At 44.3% G+C, this 27,186-nt stretch overlaps 1 long non-coding RNA gene across 2 annotated transcripts in view; it reads left to right on the top strand.

Annotated features, from left to right (window-relative positions):
• LOC135393813 (uncharacterized) overlaps nucleotides 1–27,186 on the top strand; it is a 159,430-nt gene that overhangs the window by 35,295 nt on the left and 96,949 nt on the right. For both annotated transcript variants that reach the window (XR_010422723.1, XR_010422722.1), the window contains exon 2: nucleotides 11,494–11,621. This is a non-coding gene — a long non-coding RNA (uncharacterized LOC135393813). The remainder of the gene's footprint in view (nucleotides 1–11,493; nucleotides 11,622–27,186) is intronic.

The following is a 27,186-nucleotide window of genomic DNA, read 5'->3' as shown; positions in this document are numbered from 1 at the left end:
GTTCGAGGTATCGCGTTACCAGTAACTCGTTACTGTAACTAAGTTCCTTTTTTTGGTAACTTGTAACTTAACTCGGTACTTTTGCGCCGTGGTAACTTTCAGAGGAACTCGTTCCTTTTCCAGGTAACTTTGCCAAAGTAAGTTAAGTTCCAAGTTACTTTTCATTCGGTTTTCGCAAACGTTCACATATTTTCTTGGTTTCTCTCCGGTTCCTTCATGGCAGTTTTTTGCCGTAAAATGTGATATACAATCAATGACAGTATTTTATTCAGGAAGTAAGAACCGCTGCCATTGAAACGAAGTTGAAGCATTGTGCGCCCACAGGGAGTAAGATGCATAGTTTAGTCCTCTACTAGAGAAACGTCATCATGACGTTGGTAGACAGACTGACACCGAAACAAATCTGAAGGAGAGGGCTGGGTTCCACGAACGGGCACTTGTTCGCTGCCTCCTACTGAAAGAAAAGTAGGACCGAAGGTCGTGTACTTTCCAGGGACCATCGTAGTCCCCTGAAGACCGTGGCTTTCGGGCGCGACTTTGTTCAACTCTAGCTTCGAGCGCAGTTCAACTCTACCAAATTTGTGGAGCTGTCATACACTATGACGTCATTTGTTTACAAACAGGGAGAGGTCTAATGTTGGACGTAAACGAAAACGATCTAAGCGTGTTGCACTCCCGCAGGCAACTCAATGTCCAACCCAACTGCTCACGCGCGCTGCACCTGCGTAATGCTATTTTGTGTCCGAAGTAACTTGGAACTAACTCGTTCTTTTTTTTAAGTAACTCAGTAACTGAGAGTTAGTTTCAGGCTGAAGAACTCCGTTATTAGCTTACATTTTTCACACGGTAACTTAACTCGTAACGAGTTCTTTTTGACGGGTAACTTCTCAATCTATGCTTGTACTAAAAGGGGTTGCGAAATTTGACTCTGGAAACGTTGCATGTTTGACATTTGTTTTGCAGCGTTGCGTGCTTTTTACTAGTTACATACAGAACGAACAAATGTGTAATGGATTTTGGCCGGATGTTCACCTGCAACGGGATAAGTGCATTTTCTGACTGCAGACGTCTGTGCATTAGGGTTTTTTTTTCGTTTCCTTACACGTAGACATAGTGTTATAGTGGCTTGAGCTGATGGGAACCCAAAGAAAAAGAAAAAAATGACACATCACGAGGTATTTTGAACCTTCGCGTCCTCCTTTGAATCGTTTGAATTTCCTGTTTTGTTTGTTTGTTTGTTTGTTTGTAAGTTTGTTTTCCCGTTTCTCTGATGATCATAGGTGGTGTGCAGTGCGAAAGTTGCGACATGCCGCCTTTGCTTTTTTCTTCTACTTAGTGTTATGAGCAGTTTTTGCTCTCTGTCCACTACGAACTTGTCCAGCTCATAGTTTTGGTATTAGTGACACACTGGTATATTTTTGATGTTAGGCACACTGTTTTACAAGGCTGTCCACTGTCACCGCTGCTATTTGTTATCGGCTTGTACCCATTCCTTCGAAGTATCGTTTCGTGTAGTAGAGTGAACGGGATACCACTCCCTGCTTCTGGCGCTTGGAAGGTGACTGCTGACGCTGACGACATCGCATGTTTCCTAGGCTACCCGGACTCGCTCAAACACATCCTGGAGCTGTTCGATCAGTACGCCTTGTATTCTGGTGCGAAACTGAACAAAGAGAAGAGCAAGTTGGTTCTTGTTTGGAAACTTTAGCTTCGACCAAGTGAATTTTGCCGTATGCCCGACACTATGCACCTTAGGCGTTCCTTTTACAGCCAACGAAGTATCGCGGCCAAACTGGACACGAGCCACCCTAGACGTAGAGAAAGAGATAGCCAAAGCGAACACGTTCGAACTCTCATGTAGAAAAAAGGCGTAACTGATACGGGGAGTCTTTACGGCGCGTACCTTGCACATTCCCCCGAGCTCTCTTGTCTGTTAACTAGATTCAGCCCTCACCAAGTTCTTCTGCAGTGGTAAGGCACACTACGTCGCACGTCAATATCTTACGGGGATAGACATAGTAGGGAAAACCATAGTGCCGCGACAGGTGTAACGTATCGCAAATGTGCCTGATCACCCGGCGGCAAGACTTATGTTGTACAGGATGGGCCCCCCTCAGCAGAGGTGTCTTATACCACGATCCTACTTCAACCTCGCTGCTAAAGTGAAAATGCCGACTGCTCACTACGCTATTTGTCCTAGGTCACTACTCAACGATGTGACGCCTAGAAAGCGTCGATACTAAAGAAACACCTCCGACTAAAATATCAGAGGCGCTTCCAAGATTAACCCTGCGTTGCATACCGTTGGGTCGCCGCCGCGCCGTTGTGGCTACCAAGTTGTGTTCAAATAATACAAATAGAAAGAAAAAGCTGGAAACGTATGTCGCACTGGTGCGACTAGCTGTTCCAGGACGCTTGACGTATGTGTTCTGCGTGCTGCTTGGGAGGCACTTCCAACGCGAGATCGGCTCAGCCATTGGGGAGTTTCTCGAACATCCACCTACGTGCGATGTCGAGAGGAAGATACCTCAGTACATGTTTTCCGTGAATGCCCTGTGGCCCGCAGGATATCATCAGTACTGTCTCGCAAGTGTATACTGCTTAAGTCTCCCTGCTGACTTAAGACTCCAAACAAGATCATATGGTACAACAGAAAGCAAGCTTCGGGTTCTGTTCACAGCGATAGCGGAACAAGCGCTTTGGAAGGCCCGTTGGCGATACCATACAGTCCAAGCAGTGCTGCTCTTGGGTGATGTTGGTTCACCGTGTTGGAAGTGAGGTGATGCAATATCTTGAAAGACAATTACTGATGACTGATGAAATAGAATTTTTCTCTGCATGGACCTGTGCCAACATAGTCGAGGTAGCTAATTCTCGTCTGCAGCTTTTCACGACATTCTAGCCAGAATGGTAAACTTGAGTCTGTGCGTATACGAATGCACAGCGTAACAATGCAAATAAACAAAAGAAGAAAGTCGGCCCGACGGTATAGAAGCAGGCCACCGTCGTATAAATAGGCGCTGATTGCATTGCATCTGCATGTGGCACTTATGCAAACGTCGTAAAATATTTTTTTTTAGAACACATCGCAGAGCAACTTCCGAAACGCTGTGGGACTGAAACACGACGACTAAATCTTATAAATGAAATACGAAAACAGAAATATCAAACGACACATTCTATACGTTCACTCTCGAGCAAGAAGCGTCTTATAAACTCGAGCCAAAAAGAAAAAAAAAAAAAACAGAAAGAAGAAAAAGAACGAGGAAAGAACCGAAGAGGAAAGAGGGGAAGTCTGTAACGGATGGGAAACTGCAAACAACACAGCGTTGTTTTGCACCGTGCTTCCCCTTCACTCTATATGGCTGTGGCAATAAAGGGCAGATGGGCGAAAAGGCAGTTACTAGGGCCGTTTGTCTCGCTTCGGACAAGGAATACGACACCATCGTACTCGAAACGGAAACGTGTTACTCGGGAATGGGCTGAGCTGAAACCCAGCTTCACACAGATTGAGCGGAACTGCAATAGATGCCTTCCTGCGAGAAAGAAAAAAAAAAAAACGTGGCTGGCCACCTGTATGTTTTTGCTCTGGCCCTACAGGTCGGAACAAACTCTCCGGATGTGGAAACGTGAAGCGTAATTAATGTAAAAGAAAAGTTGCTGAACACTATACGGAACGTAGTATTTTATTTTTATATTTTGCGTGCTTAACGCTATTCGGATGCGGTCGTTCAAATGTTGTTGGACTTACACAAACGACGAACTGCTCTTTCTGATATTGGTGGAAACAAATAACGCCCTAGTTGGTCACACTTTTTCATCATACGAAAGAAGGAAGTGCATTACATTACGTGTTTTGATTACTGAATTAAGCCGTTACTTATACATTGCCAATCAGATCTTCTGGTTCGCATTCTCGTTTATTGGATAATCGGACACCGTTGAAAGAGGGGGGGACATATTTATTAGACGAAAGGGGGAAAAAAACGTGGGAAAGGTCAGCCAAACGGGACGTCGGCTTGCTATTCCGCAACAAAAAGAAAGTTAATGAAGATGAAGAAATAACATTGAAATAAATCAAAAAGAAAAGAAGAACGAAGATGAAGAAATAAGATTGAAATAAATAAAAAAAAGAAGAATGAAGATGAAGAAAGAAGAATAAAATAAAGAAAAGAATGAAGAAGACAGAAAAGGAAGAAGCTTACATGTTGACCCAATTAGTAGTGTCACGTGGGAGCCGCGGTTTTGAAAACAATGGCGAAAGTCATCGTCATTGCTTCCTTCTCCTTCTTCAGCTGTACCTCGAGAGTATTTGGGAGCTCCTGCGATTTCGTGTTACCGTGGCCTGCTTGACATAGAGCAGGCTGTAACCTTTGCGTTGAAGGTCCAGGGTGCATGCTTATTCGCTTGTCTATCCTTGTCTCGCTTGTAATCGCTTGTCTTGTAATCTCATTTCTAGCGAGCCAACGAGGCGCGGGACGCTCATCACGAAAGGCACGCCATACGTCACGTGCAATGTGTCATGTGTCCGCCTTAAAGGGCCACTAAAATCCAAAAACAAGTTCACTTCACATTACGTTACACGCTATTTTTATTTCGTACATGTTATCATAATTCAAAACTTTGATTTCGTTACGGAGCTACGATCGAAATTATACCGGGCTCTTTCTTGCTTCGGCGCTAAGCAGTGAACGTCGCTTCAGCTCGTGCATCGGTGCTTTTAGCTCATGCTGCGCGTGCACGCACGTGTCATGGCATGAAGCAGTCTTTGCGAAAAACACAGTGCGCGTTGCTGTGCGGACTGGCGTCGCTGTCCGAAGGACTTGAAGATAAATGTTGTCAGTGGAACATTCGCGAGAACTGTTGTGGGCTACAATTCAGTGAACCGGTATTCAAAAATGCAGTAGTGCGCATCATGCCGCGCATATACGGAACACCACGATCGCACCCGTTCCAAATCCACATGCCCACGATAAGTATGCGCGCCCTTCTCCTGCTGTCTCATTGGATGCCGCCAGTCTTTGCCTTCTGGGGATCCCATTCGTTGCCACCCAAGACGGCTCTGTTTTCATTACGTTTTTCTTCTAAACGGTAGCGCTGTGTGAACTAATTTTGCTTGCATTAAACTAATTGAAACACGAAGTCTCATTTGAGAACAAGTTGTTTTTTTTTTGCGTTTTAGTGCCCCTTTAAAGATTACCGCGCTCCTCGATAGTTTGCTAGAGTGGCCCGTACTCCTTGGCGCCGCCTTGCTCATCTAGGTTACCGAGAGCTCTCCCTCGCGGTGCTACTTGGCCCAACCCAGCACGCTGAAGTCACGTCTGCGCTGACACGATTCCTTCGGGAATCTAAACTCCTGGGCACTCTCTGATGCGCAACGATTAGTGAAGGAGCTGTTTCTTCTGTATTTTTTGATAATTTTCTGTATCCCAGCTGTTTTCTTCTGTTTGCTTGAAAGCATTAGGGAATAGCAAGCCCACACCGTGGCTAACCTTTCCCTTTCCTCCTTCTTACTTTGCATTAAACATATTCCCCCCCCCCCCCCGTACTCCTTAAGGCAGCACAAACATTCTTTTCTTTTTTTTTTAATTCACATACGACATATATTCGCATTTAGCGATTTAGTCTTACTACGCGTATGCTCGACAACGTACCTTTTTTTTTCTTTCTTTCTTCTTTCTTATGAATGCTTTATGCCATGCTTTCATTTGAAAGCATGGCATGAAATCATAGATCTCCTCTCGCGTCCCCAAAGCAGTTTAGTTTCATTGCTAATTGCCGCAACTAGGTTTATGGTACTGTAATGTTTAATTCACGCCCCCGCCTTTTTTTTTTTTTTCTTCTCTGCTGGAAAAGAGCTGAAACACTACTTCCAAAAGTTGTAAGAATCGCTCAGCGTTGCGCGAAGCCTCGTATTTCTCCCGAGAAAAGAGAACGCACCGTCTGTCAGAAAAGAATGGTGCTTTATCGGACTCGCACAAAAGGGGAACGCCGGGCTACCCGAAGAGAGTAAACACGAGAGAAAGAAAAACACGGCAAAAGTGAAACGATAAACTATCGTTCGCTAAAAGGCACACAGGAGATGAGAGGGTAAACAAGGGTTATCAAAGACCAGGAACCCGAAAGGGCCTCTGCTCCCTCAGGAAAGAACTGCGGCCACGAACAAGTTTGCTCGAATGTGAACAATAAAGTAACTGGTGATGTGGACGGAGGGGAGAAGTTACGCGATGAATCTCGAAAGGATGTATAGATGATTCCAATCATCAAAGTCCGCAAGCACCGAATGACGAATAAAAAAACTGAAACGCAACTTGGGAAAGAGCAAGTACTATACATAACTGAAACGTAAAGAAACAAGGAAGTATGGAAAGTGACCTGCAGCAGCTATGAACGCGTGGTGCGATAAGCGTAAACGTGAGTGCTATTTCCCGGGGCGTCGGGATTGCCATGCATTTCAAATGGTTCTGTGCCGCATGAAAAAACGATAATGCTGCATCGTGACGAATGGCCATACGACGGTAATGGACTGTCGTTGTTGCAAGCTGGCATTCCGCAGCAGGAGTCGTCCTTCTTCGTTACTCTATCGTGGTTGCTTCCTTCTCTCGTTTTCTTCAGTTTTGTCGTCTTCTACACACCAGTGCTGTTTTCTAGACAGTTTTCTAGGCAGGCGAAAACTGCGTTCGCCTCTGTGGTTTATGCAAGACAGATTGTTTGTTTAAGGTGGAATATATATGGGACACTATTGTTACGTTACATACTTTGTTCCATTTAATTTGTAACTAATGGTAATACGCTACGACGGTAGTTCATAAAAGGGTCGTCGGGGTCATATCCTTCGTGGTGCAGTACCCGGGGATATTTTTTTCCCCTAAAAATACGCTACGACAGTAGGTCTCTGCGCATGAGAGAGAAAACAGGTTGGAGAGAGTACGTGACAAAGAGTCTTTCCATTCAGGAGGCAGCAATAATTGGGAGCATTCGCAGATGGGCAGGTGGACAAACTATGGTGAAAAAGATGAACAAACCAGCTCGCGTGGCTCAGTGGTTAGCGGGCTGGCCATATCACGTCGAGATTGGGAGATACCCGGGTTCGAATGCCGATTCCGGCTGTGCAGTCTGAGTTTTTTTCCTCGGTTTTCCTCAAACTGGGGCTGTCAGACATGTGTCGACACAGTTCCCTTAGAAGTCGGCCCAGGACGCACATTCCCCCAGAGCGTAGATGGGTAGAAATCCAGCGAACCGGTAGAGAAGTACGAAAGGGGTTAAGTAATTAACGAACGAAGTAATTAACGATTTTTAGATAATTAGTCATTTGACGGTTGAGCAACATATGGCCAAGTACGTCCGCCGGCCCAGAGATGATAGAAGTGAAAATAGCGTGTCTATAGCCCTTAGGTTTTTTTTAAATGAAAAATCTGTATCGAAAAAAAAAAGAAAAAAAAGACACCCTGTATTTCATTGTGCATTGTAAATATCATGAGCCATTCGATCGCATGTAAATACATTGTTGTACCGATAAATTTATATAATTTTGTATTTAATAGTGTACATAATTTATGCCTTCATTCCAGCGTGTGTGCATTTTGATCTAATCTGCAGCGTACAACAGGACGATCAAATTGACGGCGTACGCTTCTGTTCACAACATTTAGTGCGGGTAACCTATTTGCGTGTTTGCACAACCGACTAGAAAACAAATATATGCAACCAGGACCATAATGCGCAAATTTCGACGTACGCACGTTGCTCAGATGTAATTTACGGTATGTGCGAATGACATTCTACGTAGAGGTACAGAGGCGTCATTCACTCGTTGTACTTTCTTATTCGCACTTTTGTTGTACACACGACACTTCTTCTTCTTGTTGTTCTTCTTCTAACACTGTGCTATCCGGCAGTGTTCTTGTTTTCATTGCTATCAGTGGTAACCAGCCTGTAAATGCAGGTTTGCCTTCCATCACGCGAGAAAACTCTCAGTCGCTGCGGGTTATGAAACGTGCCAAGACCCTGTTAGCTTCCATTTTGCCAGCGCAGACGATCCAAGCTCTGGTGTCGACGCAGCTCTAAAAACAAAATGAAGCCAGGAAACGAAGTGACAGTTGTACACGTCCGTCGCGATAACAGATTGTTCCTTCTTACGCTTGTCTGGCCTAACTCGAGGTGTCTGGAAGAGGGGAGAAAAGAAAATGGAAGAACATGGTGCGAGGTTGGCTCTAAGTAGCAGTGTTGGCTGGGTAACACGTTCTTGTGCAACACGACGCGTCGCGAACTTGAGCTTGAGCTGCAAAAGTTGGAGAAAAGAAAACGAAGAAAATGAGATGAAGGGGGGACCTTGGACGAAGTTTTCACGTTGAATGTATTCGAAGGAAGCGACAAGCAGAAAATTAACAAAACAAAAAAGAAAGTGGAGTAAAAGCCTCCGACTTTCAAATGTGTACCTGAGTGCTGGGCTGGAATTTGACCTCTAACATTTGGCTGGCATTTTAATGTACGACGATGGTTCCACTGTAAACGGTAATTTACAGGAAAATAAACAGTTGGACGAATGTTACCTGTGCTAATTTCTGTCGAGCGAAGAGGTCTTGTAATCGCAAATTCTTAGTAGATTTCAGTCGTATAGTTCGAGAATGAATATTTGTCACAGTGTACAGATGAGTCAAAACGTTTCCTTTAAAGTAACACAGAATGTGAAAGACGCCGTTCGGGTTGGGCAACCAAGAGGCCTTATTAACCCCACAGACAGCATTTCCAAAATTGGAAATATTGTTGGGAACGATCGCCGAATAAATATTGTTCATCATTCAAAATACGGTTGGAAATACTGTAGGAAGTGTTAAAATAATACGACACTTAAATTACGGTACATCATGAGACGCAGGATGGAATCTAGTTTCCCTTCAGTCTGCGTGAACGCAAGGAAATACGTTTGGTGGCTGATTTCATATTCGAATTTTTCCCCCCTCCAATGCAATATTCTTCGATGGTTTGAAACAGAAGAAAAAATATTTCAATTATAACACGATCTGCTATAATATTTGCTTCAAATTTTACACCCAAGTGCAAAAGGGTTTCTTGGTCCATGAAGCTGAATACAGACAAATGTAAACATATATTGTTTTCCCGACGCAAGTTTTTCCTGCTTTGTGCGGCAACACACACCACACCACTACCGTTTGCCTTCGCTCTCGCCTGCGTCGGTAACCTTGTCCTGCTTGCGTTCGAGATGGCAACAGCGCAGGCATTTTACTTGGCGTTGGGAATTAGCTAACGCATGGAAATTTTACCGCCTTTTTCCTAATGAGTTTCGCAGTCATTCACCGCAACTGGGTCATTAATTACACGCGAGGGTTAACGCGTGCTATCCGCCATAACTGCAAGAAACAACGTGCCCAGAAGAAAGGTGCTGCGGAAAAATGAATAATGAGCCAGCTAAAGGCATACGGATTTCGTCACGTTAACCCGCACAGGTTTCCGTTTATGCCGTTACGGAGCGAAAGCTGCTAATGAGCATTCGCGGAACTGGGGCAGAAGATGAATCTTGGCACGTTTTGCCCCTTAACATTAACGATATTCTTTTAATAACGGCCTTCAAGAACTAATCACAATTGATGGATGATATGAGATTGCTCCCTAACAAATACATTATGCGACATCACGAGCATATTTTTGTACGGGAGTCTTCGTTCGAGTCCTTACCTTTTTAAGGCGCAAATATAGACATAACCTAAAAGGGTTAAGTGTCTCGTTATTAATAGGAAAAGAACGGAAAAGATTCCGGGGGCGGATGATTCATTTAGGATGAACATGATGCAACGCGCGCACTTCCTTCAATGCCCATCTTTTCCCAATGCCCAACAACTTTTCGTTGGCCGCTCTTCTTGGCCTCGTCTTGCACCCCAACCAGTCGGCTGTCCGCTGCCGCTTTCCTCGGTTTTCTCCGAGTCTCAGGACTCGTGAACTGCATGTAACGTTGTGCTAGTGTTTATTCTCTTCTTTCTTTCCTTGTTTTTCTTTTTGTTTTCCCCGTTTTGTTTTTCTTTTTTCTTTCCTTCCTTTTTTTTCGATTCCCCCTTTTTTTTCGGAATAGCAAGCCGGCTCTTTACCTGGCTAACCTTTCCTTCCTTTTTTCTTAATAAACATAACATATACCCCCCCCCCCCTCGCTTTATACTTCGCGTAAAGATGTGGACATGTAAAGGAGAGCTAGGCCGCACTCCCCGCTGCACTTGATAGGAAACGGAATAATTTTAGACCTGTCGAGGATTAAATGCATTGCCACGGAATGTAGGGAACTTTATGCGGATTTTAGGGACTATTTGCAATACCGGGAAGTGAATTCCAGTGTCAGGGAACTGAAATGGGGAGTAATTGTTATCTAGGGGACTGTAGCACTGCTCCTCTAACTCTGTTTTTTTCTTTTTTTTAACCCAGTGTACATGCGTCCTCTGCCCACGAAGATAAAAGGAACCAACCCTTTGAACAACCACACCCTTTAGGAAGACATTGAATTCCCGGATGTTCCGTGCCGTCATAAGTCTTATAATTATAGAGGGTTATAATTTTGCGGCCTCCGCAACTGTTTTGTTGAAGGAACTCGGAGGAAGAAACGCAAAAATTGTTGGATGGAATGGAAGGAAAGGGGACGTCACAGGAATTCACCTCCTAGTGTACCGCTGAAAGCTGGCAGCCCTTGTTTGTACAAAAAAAATAAAATTAAATAAAAATAAACGGAGGAAACACTGCGAGAGCGACGAATAAACTCAATATTGATTGACTGATCTCTGTATAGCTGCTACCAATTTTACCCTCTTTTTTTCTTCTTCTTCTGATGTTCTTGCACCACATGCTTCATGCGATAGATGCTGTCCTACATGATCGAAGGGTAGACTTAGAGTCACTAAATAAGCTACGCTAAATAAGCTGAAGCGTAGCTTATTTAGTGACTCTAGGTAGACTTATGGTACAAGTCTCTTTCCGTCTATCTAGCTTTTTCTTTATTTGGAATAAAAAGTCTGTGTCATATCACTAAAACCAAATTCTAGACATATTTTAAGCTAAGTAGAATGTCGGAAGTGACTCGCTGTTGTTGGCCACACGCGAGTGGGCGTCGGGTGCAAGGGATGAAGGGCGAAGGGATGAAGGGTGAAGGGGTGAAGGGTTGGAGGTGAGGTACGGTGTAGGATGAATGAGACGGGATACCCAGCAAGAAATGGGATTTCATCGTACTACATCACGTGTGGTCATCTGGATGAACTGCTAACCCGCGGCAGTTCCGGCACCTCTGCACGTGCAGTATCTCACTCGCTGTGTCTTCTGTCACGTCATGTTATCTGCTTTATCGCCACCCCACTAATACATTAACTCAGACACGCTCACGTAGGATATCGCAACTCCTGCGGTAAAACACCTCATCTCATCGTCGTGCATGTAGCTGCTGTTGTCGAACAAACAGCAAGATTGTTGCTAATTTATCCCATATCCGTTTTTTTCAAGGATGAGCAAAAGAGAGAGAGAGAGAGAGAAGTGAAAAAGCGACCTCTTCTGGGCACTCAAACGGCACGTTAAGAGCTGTGTCCGATGCACTGCTTACTGAACACAATGCTAACCAGACTCGAAATAAGGTAAGCGACCCTTCTCGTTCGTAATCACCTCAGTTGTGTCCTAACAATCAGCGCTAGAAGCTCTACCTGATCTGCAAGAGACCACGGGGATGTCCGTTAATCCAATAAGATAAATTTGATGACGGTGGAAAGCATCAAAGGTTGCAATTAGCCAATTTCTTCCGCTGGAAGTGGTCTGGGTACGCACGTGCCGCTCCGGGATTGTTACGAGACCACTTCTCTCCAATTAATTACAGTGTCTCAGTGGAAATGTCTTCGAGACATTTGGCGCAATTAGACAGGGAGAGAACATCGGCCTCGACGGAGGGATGAACGGTCAATGCAGAGCCAACGTTGGTACACGAGGTACACAAAGGCAAGCGATTGCGAAGTTAGATAGCCGCTAGGACAAAATAATCCACCTTCGGGAAAACAAAAACAAAAAAAAGAAACGGAATGTGAACTGAGCCCGAACCTGCAAACAGAAGAAGAAGAAAATAAGCTGAGTGAGTTTGAGTTTGATTATAGAAAAAAAACCGGAAGATATTGAATTCGTCACTGACGAATTCTGCTACTCCCACAAGGAGAAAGAAAAGGAGAAAAGGAGAAAGAAAAGAAAAGGTGAAAAGCTAAAAATAGAAAGCTTTTACGTGCAACAAGGTTAACTTACATGGAAACTAAGTTCGATTGACTTGGATCGAGAACGCAGTAAAAAAAAAAAAAAAAACTGCAGCAAAGCAGCTTGTCCCAACCGAAAAGCACACTAAAGGATCACAAAAAAAAGAAAAGAAAAAAGAAAACTTATCAAGATGGCGGGGTCTAGAGTGCCCAAGGAGTACATATATATACAGGGTGTTTCTTCTTCGCTGCAACAAATTTTCATAAAAGGGGGAGTTGCCTTAGGACCCTTTTACTTTTGTCATTAGATTACTCGACGGAGCTGTTACTGCACGAAACCGTATTTCTTCCCAGCATTTCTTCCCAGTTCTACAGCCGACGGGGCTGTTACGAAACAGTATTTTTTTTTCCAGTTAGGGGACTAATTAACAGAAATATTTTAATCAACTTTTCAATCGACTTTAGGGAGCGCATTGCAATAGCGATATTAAAGCCTGCTGTCCGCATGATGTGCTCGAGGCACTGATGAACAAAAGTAATCACAGCGGGCGCTATACGGACCAAAGTATTTGACCGCTGTCGTCTACTGTAAACCGCAAGTGGTCGGCAAAAGAGCGTCAGCGACGTTGACATCTCCGCCCTCACTTAATGTCACAGAAAAACGTGATTGGTCTGTTGCTCTGGGCTAGGTGGCGCGAGTGAGCAGCAACGTCAGAGACCCAAATTATACAACACGCGGTAGTTTAGCAGACGACGCGGCACTTTCAAATACACGGTCTCAGGTTGTTCGCGCTTTTCAAGAAGCACCGCTTTTTCTGTGGATATATTACTACAGGTTTTGTAGCTTTCCTTGGCACCATACCGTTTGAAACATCATGCAAAACCTGCTGATGAAACTACCTACTGTTGGAATTCATGGCCGTTTGTGCCCGAAATGGCGCTGCGCAAACTTCACCGCAACAGCCCTATACGCGATGTAGGGAGGCCTTATCCCGGTATGTTTCACGATCTTTGTTTTGTATTTCTTTTCTTCCTTCATGAGTTCGAAGTCGCCCGCGGTACCACTCCTTTCATTAGCGAGTTTTAGTGTATCGTACACTATTGCCTGTGCGTACGTAAGGGATAGCGTGGTGTTTCTGCGCACTGCGCGAAGCTCTCTTTATGTTTTGCGCATGCGCAGTAGCACCAACGCTATCCCTTACGTACGCAAATGCGATAGCGTACGATGTACTAAAGCTCTCTCTTCTGCTGGGCACGGCTCTCACCCTTCACCGATACGATAAGCGCTGATATGTAGCGGTGATGCAAACAGAAAAGAAAAACAAACCGGGAAAGGGCTTGTCTGTATTGCGTGTGACGTCCCTCTGTGACGTTAAGTGAGGACGGACAGGTGCTTGTAAAAAAGAAAGTTGTTCGATTGGTGTACCCGTTCGCGAATTATTTTGCCCGGGAATTTAACTGAAACATCCGGGTATATATATATCCTCCTTGAGGGGCCCTGATTACTAGCTCCCTCTGTGTAGCGCTCTGTGTGCAGAGGAAGCTAGTATTCAGGCACCCGGGGTCCGCCATTCATTGTAGCCAGAGTCATACGTGTTCTAGCCACGATCGGCATTTGACGAAAGTCGACTTTTCGCGGTACGTTCTAAAAAAAAGAAAAAGACAGGAAGAATGGAACAATGGCATTGAACAATGGAACAAAAACCATTTGTTCATCTGTGCACTTTATTTTGCGCCGAGGTCTCGGCACGTGACACAGCCTGGCGTCCTTCGCGGAAGACGGACGCCATGCTGCTGGCGTGCACGGCCTGTACCGAACCCGTGACCCTGGGATCAGTGAGCTGACACACTGTGAAGCGATCCACGGAGTGTCTTTCTGTTTTCTTCTTTTCTTGCTTTAATACATCTACAACGGCAATAATTACGAAAACATATCAGATTACCAAATAAACCGAACCCGTTGTTTTCACATGGCCTTGTCGAGTGAAACTGCACTGCGAAGTTATAAAGGCGTAAAAAGAAGTTCACATCAACTTACCGTGATAATTGCGTGCGCCGTAAGCGTATGATTTAAAGGAAGGAGAGAGAAATGCCCAAAGTTTTTTGTTTTCTTTTTTTCCTTCTTCGCGCTCAGATAAATATACGTACACTGCTGTCACTTTCCTAGAAATGAAAACTCGGAACCCCAAGCACTTGCGCGGCCACTTCGCAAAACTTTGTTAGCGTAATGTAAACAGCTTGTGAGAACCAGAATCGCAATATGAATTTATGCAAATGAGGAATTCGAATACTCGCGGGAAAGTTTTCTACATCTGTGCCAAACTTCCGATTGTTTTAACAATGCGCAAAGTTTCCCACCGCTCAAAAAATATAATATCAGCGGCTGCCATTTCCAATTAGCATTCCTCTTGGGAATTATTAACGAGTAAGCAGTTTCATTAGCGGGGAATGGGAACGGATGCGCACAATGGAATACCACCTGAGGCAGCCATATTGTAAAAGGGAACGAAATAAAACGTGCATCGCTTTGTTTCACTTCATTTGGATGAAACCCGCGTATTGAAAGGCTCAAGCCGTGATATCGCACGGGTCATTTACTACAGTTCAATTGTTTCACGTGCCCGTGCTTACCGTTGGAGTTCTAGCTGTGCTGCGTAAGGCATTATCGAATTCCGTTTCGTAATGTCTCGCTGTGTTTTTCTTCGCTATACCTCTATTCGTAATAAATAAGCCAACTTGCCACAAGCCCCGCATCTCTGCGTTCCTTATTTATTTATTCAGAGAGCTCTGCAGCGCCGTGAGGCATTACAGCAGAGGAGTGAGGAAGTACAATGGTGATGCTACTTGCATCATTCTCAGGAAAAACATACCAATATTGTACACTGACTACACACAGTATTACATGGTAGAAACGAAAAAAAAAAAAAAAGAAGAGTAACAACAAAAACAAATAATCAGTGCATAAGACACCTAATCTTAGCCATAAATAATGTATTATTGGCAGCATTAACGGCTTCTTGGGGCAGAGAATTCCACTCTGGGATGGTGGAACAAAAGAAAGATTGCTTTAAAACACTCGTTGAAAAACGCAATGGTTCAATTTTTTCAGAGTGATCCATCCTGGACGATACATACACAGGTGGTAGAAGAAATTCATCCTTATTTAGACCAGTGTTTCCGCTATGAATATCGTACATCAATTTCAATCGATTATGTCGCCTTCTATTCTTTAAATTGTCCCACCCTAAGTCGGCAATGAGTTCATGAGAGCGGATACGAAAAGAATAATTACCCGACACGAACCTCGCTGCCATATTCTGAACTCCCTGAATCCTTTTCTGTAAATATTCCTGCTGGGGATCCCACACCACCGAAGCATACTCTAATATGGGGAGACCGTATGATTTGAAAACGGTTTCCTTTACATTACGCGGCGCCCGCTTAAAGTTGCGTCTAAGAAAAAACAAAGTACGACTTGCCCTGGACACAACCTGATTGATGTGACTCTCCCAGTGTAAGTTAGACTGGAATAAAACACCCAAGTATTTGTATTCATTTGTCAGCGCGAGAGGGACAGATCCTATTACATACGAATGTATTCTTGTGCGACTAGTGCGGTTAAAATGAAGAACTTTACATTTACTAGTATTTAGGGTCATGCCCCATGTAGCACACCAGGCAGCAATAACGTCAAGGTCTCTCTGAAGTAAGAGAACGTCATTCGGTCCTGATACCTTGCGATACACAACGCAGTCATCTGCGAATAATCGGATGTTCGACTGAATATTCGTTGTAATGTCGTTAACATATATTAAAAAGAGCAAGGGCCCCAGAACGGACCCCTGAGGGACACCCGAGGTCACGAAGGATCGACACGAATTAGCACCATTAACTACAACACGTTGTGACCTATTCATCATGTAATCTAATAACCACCTAAAGACAATTGAATCTAATCTTAGCATTTGCAGCTTATAACATAGCAAACTATGAGGCACAGAGTCAAACGCCTTCCGAAAATCAAGAAAAACACAGTCAGTTTGGATACCCTCATCCCACGCCAAGGCTATATCATGGTGAAAGGAAATCAACTGAGTAACGCATGAATAGCCTGGCCGAAAACCGTGTTGAAAAGGTGACAGGAAGTTATTATTAGTTAAATGTTTAGCAACGTTGGAGTAAACAATGTGCTCAAGGATCTTTGAAACGATACACAGGAGAGACACAGGTCTATAATTTTCGACGCAACGTCGATCACCTGACTTAAATATTGGAGCCACGTTTGCATGTTTCCACTCATCAGGAAGCGATGATGTCTTTAACGACAGGTCAAATAACTGGAACAAATACTCGGAGACAGAAGAACTACAGCGTTGAAGAATAATAGCAGGTATCATGTCAGAGCCAGAACACCTTCTTACAGCCAGATTATTGCATAATTTCATAATGCCGTTAACTGAAAGAACAAGCGGGGCCATGGGCACTTCCACGTTAGCCACAAACTCAGGGTTGGCAACTTGGACTCGAGGAGTACTGAACACAGAACTGAAATAACAACTGAAAGCAGTCGCCATATCAACGTTGTCATTTAGATTTAGGTTATCATACACTATGTTAGATATTCCGACTTGTGTTTTGCCATTACATCTAATGTGCTTCCACAGATCACGGCTACTACTAACACGGTCATGAGTTTGAAAATATCTAATTTTAGCTTGCTTTAATTCCCTTACATTTACCTGATGTTGATGATGATAATGTGGACAAGAACAACAATGGTTGCGTACGCCATGACAAAGTCGGGACTGGCTATACTCCGGTTCCGCTACACAATAGCAACCTAGAAAAATTGAAAATATAAAAACAAAGAAAACCAATGTGTCAAAAGGCGGTGGAAAGTTAAGCCGATCAAAATTTCAATCGATGTAGAGTCCCTGCCAAGTGTCCTAATGCACTTCAAAAAGAGAAACCACCACCACAACAACAATTATATTTTGACGTTGAAGTGGGGAGGTTTTCCACTCTAGGTGTGGAACGCTACTCCATAGCTAGGGGGCCTAATATGAGTGATGTCGATGATGAGCGATCACGATGATGAGAGATGACGGCGATGATCGGAGTGGCGATGATCGGAGTGGCGATGGCGATGCTGATCGTGATGGTGGGAATGTCCGGGGGCGCTGTCGGGGCCACAGGGAGTCCATTAGGCCAATCGCCGAAAAAAAACAAGAAAAAGACAAGAAAAAGGAAAACAACTACATTACGTAAGGCCGCCCCGGAGTGGGCCGCTGTGCTTCAAGGGCAGAGGATGCACGACAAGTTGAAGGGGCGGCTGCCAAGGGTGGCAAGCTGTGACTGCAGTGTACGCCCCTCGTTGATATAAGTCCGACAGCGGAGGAGTATGTGCTCTACATTGGCAAGTACACCACACTTGTTGCACATAGGGCTAGCCTCACAGCCTAGCTGGTAGCGATAGAATGGAGTGAATCCACAAAACATCTACGAGTCGGGTATTTTCGAGAAACATCAGCAGTGCGTGCAGCACACCCATTTGGTGTTGCGCTGGTCAAAAATCTAGAACTTAAACGATGTCAAAGATCGAGCGTCCAGACGCGCCAAGGTCGCTTCCAGGAGCCGAATGCTGTATCCCGTGCATCTGTGAACAGCTTTATTCTTCCCATAGTACCGTCTCGTTGTACGGAGCTAAGCTGGCGGACAACATGTACAGGTACGTCCTTCCTCAATGGAAGGCCCAGCGCAACAACCGTCGTCCAAGGAAGCTGCAGTTCCCATGTTGACGCAGCGGGATACGTTAGTTGTGTTGTGTTTAAGTGCAAGGCCACGATGTAGCTGAATCGAGAGATTGAAAACAGAGCGGCATTATGCCTCGCAGCAAAAGACGGCATCGATGTCGCGTTGCCCCCCACAGAGGCGTAGTTACCCTGGCATCCTGAGCGCGGGTAGAGGTGGTTCAATTGCCTTTGCAGAGCTAACGCATTTGGGGTTGCTTGGTTTAACGCTTTTAGCGAGTACGGTCTCGATTTGATTTGCCTACTAGTTTCGCCCGATGCTTTTACCAGTTTTTAAAACTTCTTGAGACGTAGCTCAACATCTCCACCAGGGGGGCACATTCAATGTCTAATTTAAGGTTCCATAAACATTGAAAAGCTCCCGATGATAAATATGCATTTGTGCTTACGCTACTGTCTTCTGTCAACATTTGCGGGTCGTTAGGTAAATTAATGTATCCGTTCCGTAAAGTTCCCGTTTCCAGTTCCCACATCGGATGCCACTGTCATGGTCTATGAGTTCCCTGCCGAATCTTCCATGGAGAAACGAGAATACGTGGGCGGTGGTCTGGGTAAGGCGAGTCCGTCGCAACACCTCCTGCACACGATCATGTACTCTTCAGATGATGGCAGAACAAACATCGAACGTCTGAGCTCTACCCAAGACTCAACGAGAGCTATTTATTCGGAAGCTTTCAATCTGAGCAACGTCGAAAAACACGCTTACTTTTATTGGTTCTGAGGTTAGAGTCAAACAGTACGATCAGAAGATATTTTCATGCACCTAAAGCTAGAGCCGCGTTGGTGAATATGCCATCTTCCGCCGCGCGACAATGCTCTTATTGACACAACTGAATCTGACCTGGGGGGGGGGGGATATCTAAAGTAGGGTTTCCATCGTTTATATGTCACGTCCGTTCTTCTATTCTCTGCTCCAATACATTCGACAACGTCTAGTCATTGGCAGCGAGAAAGTAAAGTGCGGCTGACACAAGAAGTTGCCGTCGCTCATGAATCAGGTAATATTTCTGTGCTCGAAGCAGAAAGATGTCTGAAGCTCCCGGAACTTTCCTTATTCAATGCAACTGCCAGCCCTAATAACGCCCTAAATAACGCGTGCTGGAGCAGCAAGTACCGAGTGATTTTGGACTAACATCGTTTTTTCAGTCAATCAGTCAAGTTTCTATTCATTTCATACCTTAACACGCGTCGCTGGTATCTGATATACTAGGTACCACTTCCTGATTTTTCCAGTCTTGGTGGTACAGGACTGGGCAAAAAAATCATGCACGCTGAAGGAACCACAATATATATATATAATTTTTAAACTTTAATCAGATGCGTAGCATTCAAACTTTTGTTCGATGGTTGAACGATGTGTGGCTCTTGTGATGGTGCGCTTGGAACTACACCTAGGTCCAAACTTTCGTTACATTAACGGGAGAGGTGATCCTCCCGCCACGCGCCAGACACCCAAGACCGTCTCGCCATCTCAGTGCCAGGAATAGAAGATTTTCATTAACGACGCGCTTCACGAGGGAGATGATGCCGCCGAGTCCAATTAATTAGTCACATGCGAGGCACATCTCTCACCCCCCCCCCCCTGAAAGCTGTGCGTGACGAAGGGTGAACGTCTAGAAATAGTTCTCGTAGAGATTAACATTCATCGCGGTCAGAGGTGGACATTATTGACCGCAACGCGGAGCCATTGACCCGCATTTAGAAACGCCACGTCTCATCTTGTACCGGTTCTTACCATACTGACTATAGCCGTGTCCTAATACGTCTTTGTAGCTAGTTGATAATTGATATGATGCACCTGGTTATTACCATTCCTGGAGGACGGATTGCGGTCGTCAGCTAGAACCTTGATTGATATATAAGAAGGTTCCGCGTTTTCCGATTCGGCGGGTGTATTTCGTTATTTATACAGGGTGTTCAAAATTGAGCTTTCACGAGCACTACGCAAACGCAGCGATGACAGGAAACCGGATGATAACTTTACGCTACTTGTGTAAGAAACAGGTGCTGCAAATTATGTAGCACCTGTTTCTTACTCAAGGAACAGAAAAATAGCAGTCAGTTTTCTTTTGTTCTATTATTTATAAAGTGCTAGTGAAAGCTTAATTTTGAACACCCGGTATGTTTCGTCAAATTCAGACATTTTCGGCATTTTGAACGTTTAGGCTGAAAACCGATGCCAAAAAATCGCCAGCTATAATGACTCATGCATGCAGGGCAGCTTAGTATTGGGACATAGAGAACGCGAAGAATTCGTTTTCCATTTTTGGAGGGTTGCACTTGTACTTGAACCCCCGTGACCCACTGATAAAAGTGCTGCAGGGGAAGCTTTTCCCCTGAACTAGAGACTAGCAGCTCCGCCTAGCGGTATTCTCCGCATTCTGCCTGGAAACGAGGTGAAGGAAAAACGAAAATGTGATGCCCCGGAGGGGAATAAATGCAATCGGGTAGCAGCATTTCCGGCATGCAGCACCATATGCAAGGGTATATTCGGAAGTTTTCGGAATAATGCAGAATTTCTAGAAAGATATTCGGCGAGTCGTTTTCGGCATTTTTCGGCAAATGCTGAAAACACGGAACCCCATGTATAACACATGAGACAGGAATAGAAAGCAATAACAAAAAAATGGCAAGTGCACTTTATAACTTACGTTGCGGTTGTGCGCCACGAGTGTTGTGTTGGTCTGTGCAATTGTGAACGTGATCAGGGGGGAGGGGGGTTTATTGGCAGAAAAAAGGAAAAACATACAAGGGGAAAGTTCAGCCATGCAGCCATGGTCAGTGATTAGACGGGAATTGGAGATGTACGTGTGATTAAGGGGACCGAGCGCCATCAAGTGACGTCGTCTTCACTTTTTGTGTCGAGCCCCTCCATTTATATTAGAGATGGAAACTACAGTTTGAACCTGTACACTCTAAGAAAAAAAGGAGTACTTTTACTCCTTTTGGGGACTAAATGCATTGCCACAAAAAATAGTCCCTTTCGGGAGTAAATGCACGGGAGTAAATGAATGTCGCAGAGTGGAAACCGCATTTCACGCGCTGTTGTAAGAGTCCCAGGTACATAAATGGTGTTCATGCATGAAAATACTTTGAAGCAAACCGTCAACCGTGATATATCGAGTGATATAAAATCTTGCGCCATACTAGGGCACAATTTACGGAGAAAGATGCGCTAACTGTTTCTTACTCTGTGTGACTGGAAAATTGCTACGTTGTCGGAGTTATACAGCCTTATGTCGTTCAAATTGACTAAGGGCACATATTTACGTAGACTGTTGCATTCAGGAGACCATTCGCGAAGTTTAGTGACAATTTGCAGTCCTGGGGAGTAAATGTCGGGACTAAATGTCGGGTTAGGGGACTAAAATGGGGAGTAATTGCAGACTAGGGGAGTAGAAGCTGCAATTACTCCCCGTTTTACTCCTTTTTTTCTTAGAGTGTACCTATATATTGACAACAATGTAAACGAGAATTTATTGAGCGCGCGCGCGCGTGCGTGTACCTGTATTTCCCAGCCTGGTTTGATACGCTGATAAGGGGCTAGTTGGCATGGTGAACATGGTGAAACTGGTGAAACCAGCTCACGTGGCTCAGTGGTTAGCGTTCTGGCCATGTCACGTTGAGAATGAGAGCTACCCGGGTTCGAATCCTGGTGCCGGGTGTGCTGTGGTTTTTCCAGGGTTTTCCTCAGACGTTTTCAGACATATGTCGGCACAGTTCCCTTAGAAGTCGGCCCAGGACGCACATTCCGCAATGGCGCTTGCCGTGACGTTGCCCACCCCTGTGAAGCCGACAACGGCGAGACCTTTCACCACTTTTACAAAACTGGCAGCTGTTTGTAGTGGTGTAACTCGGTGGTGTGACTTTCACCCGGAAGCCGACGGTTTGTGTTCCAATCCAACTGGTGGTGTCTCTTCACCACAAGTTTTTTTTTTTAATTTAACTAATGTGGCATATTCGCTGAATTAAAATTGTGGCAAAGTGGCTACAGAGTGCGCGTTTCTTTCACATATCTAACCTATAATCTCAGAATGCCTAGAAAAATACGAGACTAAGTTGACAGGGTGTACCACAGATTAATTATTGGGTACTTAAAAACATGGCGGATGAACCTATGTTACGGCTACGACGTTACCTGAAGGGACAACAGGGGGAGGGGGGGCACAAAAGCAGCAGCGGCCAATGTTTCCGGGTAATTGAATTTGCCACGGGAAAATCATAGCCATGCATTACGACGCGAAATAGAAAAAGGGTAAAGTAGGAAAGGGAAGCCATAGCTACTTTCGAGGACTCTGTGATTGCGCTCATTCCGAACGGAAAGCATCCGATCCGTTAGATGAGACTGGCATGTATATTGTATATATGTATTTTTCTACAGGTCTCTTGACAGACAACAACTTAACTTTCAAAATTTCGTTCCACCATATTCCCTACGGAACGTGTCGCATTCTCTTCAATGTTCGGCCTTTCGCTCTAATTTCGGTCATTTCTCCCTTTCTTCTTTTGGAACTAGGTTGTGGAATGAACTCCCACATAACCTACGGTCAACAACTAGTTTTCTCGCTTTCAAGCGCTCTTGCAAATTACACTTTCAACAGCGGCATTAATCTCTTTATTTAGTTCAATGACATGTCCATTTCTTCATGTCCATTACTTCATTGTAGCAACGTACACCGTTTGTGCATATTATGTGTATTGATGTGTATCATCTTCTATATTTCCTTGTTACATTATGTGCGGACTACTACCTTTGCATTGCCTCTCCCTCATAAGATGTATTTGAATAATATGTTTTCTTGCGGGACCGTTTAACAGGGTTTCCCCCTCACGGTCCCTTATCTCAAGTGTGTTCCTGATTTTGTGTAGCACTAATAAATAAAATAAATATATCTCGTACTGGGAATATATTTTTGAGGCGCGGTGCTTTCACTTTCTCTTCACGGTGCCGCCATGTGTCAAAGGCAGTTTCAGTAGAAGTGCACATGTCCGGAGCATGAAACGAACTCGCACATGCAATACATTTGGTCGTCTTGCAGGGAAAAGAGGAGCATTATTTCTGATGAAAGATGGAAGTCACTGAAAGTCTGAAGTCGCATGTTGTTCCAGCCTCAGCACATCAGTTCGCTCTTGTTGAATATTATTTCCTCTTTTGTTGTTGTTTTTGTTATCCCAGCATGCACCAGCTGTAAATTTATTGAAAGCTGCGGTAGAGCGGTAAGAATACTCTGTGTTAGTACTCTGTGTAATAATAGTAATAATAATAATGTTTTATTGGTGCCCAAAAACGGTCGTGATGACCCTAAGTAAGAATAACAGTAAGGATACTCTGTGTCTGTAGAAAGCTAAGATGACGTTAAAATGTGATACAATGTTACAAATGTTATAAAGTTACAATGATAACGCGCTTAACATTATTTCCCTTAACTCGTAGTATTCTCGAATGAATCCTTGTGTTGAGTTCAGAGGTTGAGGTGAAGAACAGTATTCGCAGCAAATATATTTTTCTCTCGAGTATTCCTCATACGCGTAATGGAGCAGGATTGCTGGACACCTTTAAGTACATAAGCAGATAAACATGAGGAAACTGAATTACACTGAACCACGTGAGCCACTAATACATTGCGCTTAGAGAAATTTGAGATACAAGATTTGAGAAAGCAGCCGTTTGACTTGCGTTAACTACAAGGCAAGCCACTGTTATATTTTGTTTTATTTCTTGTGATGTGATAGAAAAAGAAAAAAAAGGATTTAAGTAGCGACAAAGTCAGACTGGTTACCCCAGACCACTTAGCCGCAGTTAGTCGAAACAAATAAAAAGAATTAGAGACATAAATAGAAAGAAGGCGAAAACCCAGTATTTCTTCTTTCGTTTGCTGAAGCGTCATCTAGCTTAACCGTTTGTCATAACTACCCGTCTCCATTTAGCTTAAAAGGATGGTCGCATCTGCTCTAGTCGATTTCGTCGTTAGTGTGTGTGCCATTGTATTCCCCCTTGACCACTGACCGCGGTATAGAAACATCCCGCGCGAAATACTGGCGTAATTTGACTGCTGTTCGACGTAATACCTGACAAGAGCAGACGCCGGAATTCCCTCCCTTCCCTCGGACGCTGGAATTTCCTCTCTAGAAATAGGCGAAAACGTCATTCCCTACACCACCAATCACAGCGCCTTCTTGAGAAAAAAGGGATGCCGCGGCCGCGCGGGCGTCTTGAAGGCTCCTTTCTCCTGTGAGCGCCGCCCTCTCACTCCTCCTGCTAGCGGGTGACGTCACGCTGATGTCGTTGCCGCCAGAGCCTCCGCTATTACGGAAGCAACCCTGATCTTTAAAATTCGTTACGGTTCAGGAACTTTACGGACGAGTATGAGGTTCCATACTGGTACGGCGAAAGCACAATGTAATGGCGGTCAGTTCAGACGTTCCAGCTAAATAACTGAAGACACGACCGCGGATGTCCACTGCGCAAGCGAGGAAATAAAAGATGAAGTCAGAGACGTATCGAGAATAATGTGTGATCCTCAAACTAAATTTTAACGAACGAGCGCGATCTTTAATGCAGACTAATGAACTCGAAAGCGACTCATTAGGTGTACGTTGGAAACGAAAAAAAAAAAAAAAAAGAAAACAGTGAAAACTCCTCGTTATTAAGGATAGAGAATCTCATTAAGAATGTTCTTTAAGTGTACCAGACGTGCATATACTGATTAAATATGAGCTCATCGCAATATAGGTCAATCGACAAAGTTTACAGCGCTCCTAACGTATCTGTAGTTCTGTGGTACTTACACCATTAGGAACAAGTTTCGCTGCATAATACGAGTACAATTAAAGCCCACCAGCACGTGAGACAATAACGTTATCTCTTATAATTTTCCACGAATGCGGAGCGCTCCACTTTCTATGAAGATATACAAATATGCTAAGTGTCACAGAGTGGGCGACAGTCGTGGTTGTGTTACGGCAATGTGAGTGGCTTCGCGTTAGCAATATAATGCCTTCTTTTTATTTTAATTTTTCAGTGACCAGATTCTCGGACTTTTAAAACACTGTGTCCATGTTGCGACGCGCGCTCCATGCACGCAGCACGTTCTAATTTCATCTGCCAGAGCTGTGTAATACCTTCTTCGAAGAGGATAGTCAAGGCCACACGGTGGTGCAAACAGAGAAGGCATTACTGATTCTATAGTCCCCAAGACAGCAATTACTCCCCCCCCCCTTTTTTTTTTTGCTGCCCCGACCCTGAAATTTACTCCCCGACAGTACAAATAATCATTAAATTTCGCACAAACCGAAGGAGCACGATTTCTTTATGAAAAATTGGCTGAATATCGGAGAAAACTGGCCGAACACTGGGCTAATAATGGACCTATATTGCACATATAGAGCCAATATTGGTCCAAGGTGTTGTGCTGCTTGGGAACTGCTGTGCATTTAGTCACGAGAGGGCCTATAATGTTTGAGGGCGTAGTTCCCACAAGGACTAAAATTACTTCATTGTGTTTCCTTTTCTTATAACCTTGTCAAACGGGCAGTCTTGAATGATCATCGAAACCAATGACAATTGAAAATGCGCGTAGCGCCATCAAGCGTGGAACGCGTCAACTTCTCAAAGAGCATTAGATCCAATGCTCCCTGAGAGGTTGACAAGTTCCGCAATTGGTGGTGCTAATTGGTGGTGCATTTTCAATGGTCATTGGTTTCAATGGTCGTTAAAAACTACCTGTGTGAGAGGGTATTAGAGTTATGTTGAAGTGAAAAATCGTGTGCCTCGCCCTCAAGAAATGGTGGAGCAGAAAAGCCTAGCGTGCGCCAGCCGTACTCCTACTGTGAAGACGTAACATTTTTACATTTGGTCACGTGCGCTTCATTCATTCGATTCCCATATCTCACTCATATAATAGCCCACATGTAATGGGGTGTAGTGACCACACCACCAGCTGTGAAACAACTCATTTCGTCACCAGAATTTATCCATCTTGTATTTGTTGTTGTTGGACACCTGCCTCCTCAACGCAAATAGCTGGCTAACAAAAGAAAGGCAAAGATAATCCCATTGGGTGCTTTGCGTTCGTCGACTTCGGAAATCCGAATTTGCCGTATCCGCTGCCTCCCCAACAACACAATGTTATCCCAGGGATATCCTAAGAGCATCATGCATGGACAGGGATGACATCCCCAGGATGGTGAATCTGATCCTCAAATCATCCTCAACATATCATTTTGGCATTATATAGCGTCCCCATGGTATCCTCAGATCATCCACAGATCCTACGTGAGGACCTCTTGAGAACAGTGCTAGAGCATTTCTAGGATGCACCACTTTTTTATATTCATATCCCTTTTTCAGTATGCACACTTATAAAATAGCCCCCAACTCGTCGGAGAACCCATATCAATGTTCTTTTTATTGCACACAAAACAGTCGCTTCCTGACTCCATGCATCTTAGCAGCGGTTTAAAAAGAAAGCAGATAGAAATACAAAAGACGCGGAGAAAAGTCTGAGAAACTCACTCCGAAAGGGGAAAGAAAAATTGTTTCCCGGAACAGCATCGCAAACGGTACTGCCCCGACGACCTTGTTATCGGCCGCGCCATTCCGAAGCAGAAACAGATACAGTTTATTGCTTATTACGCGACGCTCCGTAAATTCGAGAGCCATGCTCGTCTGCGACACAAGACAGAGGGTGAGCTGTCCATGTTTCCTTCGATTACGCAAAGCAAAAGTACTAAAAGCGAGGAATGGATTGACGTGTTAGCTCTGCATCACTGCAAAGTCTATGTTTCTTACTCATTTTGGTTTGAGACATTCAGGTAGGACCTTTGCAAGTCAAAAGCAATATAACAGAATCGCGCGTTTCTGTCCATTTCCACGAGAAATGCTCCATGTATCATAGACAGTCATCCTTTTCGGAGGCAGATAATTTTACGCTAGACCACCCTTTATTTCAGAAGAATGTCAATCGGGTCCAAGGATCGGCCGAAAAAAACAACAAAGAACAAACAAATGTGTTTAGGGAGTCTGAGCTGGTAAACTAAACAAAGTAATATTTCTCGTCCCACTATCTACTCACAGGGACGGGCACAGGACATACCTGAACGACTCTTCACGGACAGTCCGCGAGTGTCATCCCCAGAATGTTCTCGGGATACACCTC

This window comes from Ornithodoros turicata, chromosome 5 (assembly GCF_037126465.1).
Source record: "Ornithodoros turicata isolate Travis chromosome 5, ASM3712646v1, whole genome shotgun sequence".
Classification (NCBI taxonomy): Eukaryota; Metazoa; Arthropoda; class Arachnida; order Ixodida; family Argasidae; genus Ornithodoros; species Ornithodoros turicata.
This window is presented reverse-complemented; position numbering and strand designations above follow the sequence as displayed.